Source organism: Euphorbia lathyris, chromosome 3 (assembly GCF_963576675.1).
Source record: "Euphorbia lathyris chromosome 3, ddEupLath1.1, whole genome shotgun sequence".
Lineage (NCBI taxonomy): Eukaryota > Viridiplantae > Streptophyta > Magnoliopsida > Malpighiales > Euphorbiaceae > Euphorbia > Euphorbia lathyris.
The window spans coordinates 111,856,510-111,862,282 of NC_088912.1; the positions used below are offsets into that span (position 1 = coordinate 111,856,510).

Consider the following 5,773-nt stretch of genomic DNA (forward strand, 5'->3'; position numbering starts at 1 on the left):
TACGGACACGAAATCCAATGAACCCTAAACTAAAATTGAAAATCTCTCCTCTGCGATGCATTAAACCCTAACAAAATTGAAATTCCTAAATCTTTTCTCTCATCTGATCGAGTTTTTCTGTTCAGTGGTTCTGTGCAATCAGTTGTCTTCCTCGATTGCTTTGCTGAAGTCGATCCCTCTCATCTGGTCGATCTACTTTGATGGAGTTTTTCCTCTCATCTGGTCGATCTGCTATGAATTAATTGCTTATTAGTTACTATTATAGATGTTATTTGTGGTTTTATAATGACTGGAGAGTATTATTTGTGTTTTTATAATCACTTTATGAATATGATACCAGTATGCATACCCCTATCGGTGCTTCATAGTAGAGCTGTAATTCTGGTGAAATTTGTATGCTCTTGGCTTGGAAATTGATTTTTCATTGTGATTGCTTTTTGAAAATCACGGAAGTTTCTTTGAATTATTGCTTAAATGAGAATGATAAATTTGGAGACCCTAAGAAGGATGGTGATTAGTGTGGTTGGATTCATTTTGTTTCACTCAGTGAACTATATTTTGAAAATTTTGACATGTAGAAGAGTAGTAGCCATGTATATGCTTGCATGGTTGTTATCAAAGAAATTATATTGTCAGCCCTTGTTTTTGAATGGCGGAGAACTTTTAAACTTTGCAGCTAATTTTGATGACTTCATCTTCCAATAATTAGATTTCAGCAGATTACTATGACTATTTCCATTATTAGTAAATATGGTTTTTGTTTGTCGGCTTTTTATTGTTTCTTGAGGTGCACTGTGATGCATACAAATGTGTCTTGCTTTACCTATTTGTGTAAGGAACATAATGTCATGTTTCTCTTTGAGATGATATGTTCATAGTTGCAAATGTTAAGTCCATCCTTTTGTTTTAGCTGTAATTCTTACATAGATGTTTCCGCAGGATTTGTCAGCTGTGATGGAAGAAGAAGCTAGTATTATCCCAAGTAATGAAATGCAAAATGGTGGTTCTATGCAAGCCCAATCCGTCATATATAATTCTAAGGTTTTCAGTTTGCATAGGATCTTTACATTTTGTTGTGATGTGGGTGTAAATCAAAAGCAATTCTTCTGTTATTTATATTTTATTTTTATGGAGTTGACATTTGTAAAAAAAAAACCGAAATTTCACATTGCAATTTATATTTTTTTAGACATCCTTTAAGTTATTGGAGCTTATTTACAATGTAAAGTAGGTCAAAGAACTAATTGTTAAATTGTAACCTTTGCAGAAATTTCAAGATGATCTACACACAGCAGGAATCCAAATCAAGCAGCATGAGGATAACTTGAAATTTTTGAAAAGTCAACGAAACAAATTAGAAGACTCAATACTTGATCTGTAAGGTATGCTAAATTTTATTTTTTGTGCCTCTTCTAGAGGATTAGTTCTTCTTGAAGATTACTCAGCTAAGAAGTATTTGCATGTGCAGTTCACTTGGATACAAGCACATCTAGGAACAAATTTATGTTGTGTAGTGTAATGGTTTTTAATTTAAGCATGGTAGCTACCGAACAAATTCAACGGAGTCACCTGTTTTTAATTGTTGGCCATTAATTCTTGGTTCTCCAAGTGCTTTAAGTACTGTGGTAGCAATGTTTAGATGTGTCATTCATATACACTGTCTCCTTCAATGTTTTAGTTAATTTAATTAGACAAAATATTTCAGTAAAGTTTTTGCTGATATAAACAGAAAATGATGTTGTTAGGAAACTGTTGTAGCTAGTGCAAATCAGAGTAAATTTATTTAGAAATTGTTATTTCAGAATTATCATTTATTTAGGAAGTCTTAGTATTAGTAGAAATAAGAGTTTATTTTCAGAACTATTATTTAGGAAGTTCTAATTCTAATAGGATAGTAGTTTATTTTTAGAATTTTTATTTAGGAAGTGTTAAATCTAATAGAATAGGAATACTAGTTTAAGTCTGCCTTTTGTGCTATTATAGAAAGGAACCATTTTATCATTGGTAAAGTACTATTTGAAAAACAAATTCAGAGGTTAGGAATTCTCATCATAGAGATCCGGGTTTCTCTCTAACGAGCTGCATTAATTAATTCTCATCATACTATCTCGAAAGAAAAAGAAGTAAGATTCACTTCCTGATTTCAAGGTTCAAGGACCCGTAATTTGATCCAAAACTCAGGAGCTTAACAAAGTGGTATTAGAGCAAGTTATGGGTGAATCAAGTAATTTGGAAAAACAGTTGAAGCCTTTTTGAGCTTCATACTGCAAAGACAGGCCAAAGGTGGAGGCCATGGTACTCCAACTAGAAACCATTGAGGAGAGTGGCAATCTAGCACAACAAGGTAGGAGACAGGGGGTGGACAGTAGAATACGACGGCAGGAGGAGGTCTGCTTCCAAAATTCTCGAAACTGGATTTCCTAAGTTTGATGGGTCGTATGATCCATTGAGCTTGTTGGTTGCATATGTGTGAGCATTTTTGTAAGCATCAACACACTGTTGAAAGGCACAATAGTGGTCGAAGTAGAGTTGCATAAATCTGCTAAATTACCAAGGCTATATGAAAAAAGAGAAATTATCAAGATGGGACTGCTGGCCAGCAGTGGAAGGACCGTTTAGAGAAACGAAAGACTAAGGGGATTTGTTATAATTATTACTAATTGTATACATGAGGACATCAGTATAAAAGATATCACTAGAACCAGTTGATGAAGATCCTATCACCAACTGATGCTTTGGTGAAGTAGCTCCGGTTATCATCTTTGTGCATGAGATCACACTTATTTTTGTAGGGGAAGGCAATGTTAAAACTGTTGTAGCTAGTCTATATCATAATAAATCGTTATTTTGATTAGGTTTAGGACTTACTAGTTTCATAATTGTTATTTATTTAGGAAGTCTTAGTCCTTGAGGAGTCGGAATTTATTATCAGAATTGTTATTTAGGAAGTTTTAATTCTAATAGGTGTATGGTTTTATTTTCAGAATTTTTATTTAGGAAGTTTTAATTCTAATAGGGGTATGGTTTTATTTTCAGAATTTTTATTTAGGAAGTTTGAATTATAATATGAGCAGGAGTTCCAGTTCAAGTCTGCCTTTTGTACTCTTATAAGTTATAACAGGGAAGTGTTTATCATTAATAAAGTAAGCATCATTTGAAAAACAAATTCAGAGGTCACGAAATTAATTCTCATTATAGGTAAGCTAGGTCGAAAAAGAAAAGAAGATTTACTTCTTGATTTCATAGTCAAGGACCCGTAACTCAATCCAAAGCTCAGAACTTATAGTGTGAGCAGTTTTTTTATCTCAACTTCCAGTCAGTGTTTCCGAATGGAAGGATTTACTTTTAGATGCTAGAATTGTTTGGAGATTTTATCTGTATAATCATTTGTGATGCATAATATCTCTTTTTCCATTTTCATTTTTTGCTACTGACAAGTTTCCTTTCAGTTATTCTTGGTAATTATCACTCTGCAAGACCTCCTAGTGGTGAAAGTGAAAGCCATTCCTCCAATCAGAGTGAGGCAGAAATAGTAAAGCAGATTCTGCAGCATGAAACTTCTGCTGCAGGCATTCTGTGTCAGCTGACAATGCGCCATGGTACTCATGCACCTCAACTCGCATTCACTAAGGATGCGCTTGGTATTGTTGCTACTCTGGGCAAGGTGGATGATGATAATCTTAGCAGGTTCGTTTGAAGTTGCATGTTATCTGCTATTGATATTTACTATCTATCTAACATGTAGATTCTTCCTCTTCTATGAAATAAGTCTTATGATTAGTTTCCTTGCTAATATAGCAAACTGTTCCTGGTTCTAATGTAGTCAGTTAATTTATGTACTCCACAATTCCAAGAGCTCTTATTATTTTCAATCAGTGAAATGCCTCCGTACTTACTACCTCACTGATCTTTGCTTTAAAGAGCTGGATGATAATGCACTTGTTGGTTATCTGCAATATTTTCAATCTACTTTTACTTATTCTTTCTTAATTGCAGGCTTCTTTCAGAGTACTTAGGAGTAGAGACAATGTTAGGAATTGTTTGCAAGACTTACGAAGGTGTTAAAGCTCTTGAAACTTATAACAAGGAAGGCCATATAAATAGTGATTCTGGAATTCGAGGCTTTGGTACTACTATTGGACGGACTCTGGATGGTCGGTTTCTTGTCATTTGTCTCGAAAATTTAAGGCATGTATCTCTTTCTTTTCTTTATTGTTGTTTGGAATTAAGCTCTTGAATTACAAACTTTTTTTCCCTTGTAGACCTTACTGTGGTGAATTTGTGGATGATGACCCTCAAAGAAGGCTTGATCTTCTACGGCCAAAATTGCCTAATGGCGAGTGCCCACCTGGATTTATTGGTTTCGCTGTTAACATGATCCATGTGGATTACATGAATTTGTTGTATGTATCTGATATCTATGGCCTCAGAGAGACTCTATTTTACAGCCTCTTTTCTCGCCTGCAAGTTTACAAAAGTAGGGAGGAGATGCTACTTGCTCTTCCACTTATAAGTGATGGAGCAATTTCACTAGATGGTGGGATTATTAAGCCTAATGGTTTCTTTTCCTTGGGGAATCGGTAAGTATTTTGCTTTTATTATTGACATGAAATTGTCTTCCAATCGGATCTAATGGTGAATTTCATTGGTTTACATCATCTCCTTTTGTGGTATTTCGGAATTTGCTTTCTGCATGTAGGTAGTTTAAATGCACTAAGAAAGAAATGTCTTTCTGAATCGTGATAGATTGTAGAATTATGTATGTGCTATAATTCGATTATAATAGGCCAACTATAGGGTTCATAGCATTAGCCTCTGACCTTCCAAATTCAACTCATGATATTTGGTGCATGGATTTTTCTTCCCCCAATTTTTGTACAACTATCATACAAAAGAAAAGAAATATGTATTTTGTCTAGAATGGTCGATTCAAAGGGTGAGCCTTGGCGCAACGGTAAACATTGTTATTGTTGTGTGACCGAGAGGTCACTGGTTCAAGTCTTAGGAGCGACCTCTTGCCAAAAAAATTGGCAGGGGAAGGCTTTCCCCAGTTGACCCTTGTGATGGGATCCCTCTCCAGACCCTCGCTTAGCTACATGGAAACTGAGAATCAACTCAAACAGAAGACATGGGAAAAGGAGAAGTTGACAGAGGATTTAAAGCGAGAGCAAATGCTGTTGAATTCTGCAAGATGATATTGGAAGGGGGAATCAAATCCTTATCAGGATAGCAACTCGGAAAAGTCTTCTATTCCATTATCGTTTTTGAATGGGCTACAAAATTCTTTTCGTGAAAAGGGCAGCTTATTCAGTTAACAGGAGCAATTGGTTTTGTGAAGTCAATGGTTTGAAATAATCCTTTTCGATCTGTGGTGTGCAGTAAGGATGGGTTCGTATTAGGAGTAGCAAATCTGCCATTTTTTTCCTTTTAGTTTTTAACCATTCGGAGTAGAAGTGGGTAAATTTAGTAACTTCTGGACTCTTAAAATCTTCATAATCAATGTTTTTAACTGACTTTTTGTATTGACTGAGTTGGAGTTGTTTAAAAATGTTCTGCACTTCAAGTAGGAGCAACTTTTACAAGTTCTTTCATAAACCCTGAAGTTTTTGCATTATGTGAAATTATTATGGGTTTTTCTTTTTGCATACTTTTTGATTAATTTGGATAAATAATTTACTAGTTTCTATGTTCTTATATATTAAGCTAGTCTGTTTTTGGAAATAATTGTCTAATCATTAAGTTTTTGTTTCTATCAATTCTTTAAAATTAATAG

At 34.6% G+C, this 5,773-nt stretch overlaps 1 pseudogene; it reads left to right on the forward strand.

Annotated features, from left to right (window-relative positions):
* The first annotated feature begins 264 nt into the window (after positions 1-264).
* Positions 265-5,466, forward strand: LOC136223993 (protein DEFECTIVE IN MERISTEM SILENCING 3-like; annotated as a pseudogene).
* Positions 5,467-5,773: the final 307 nt, after the last annotated feature.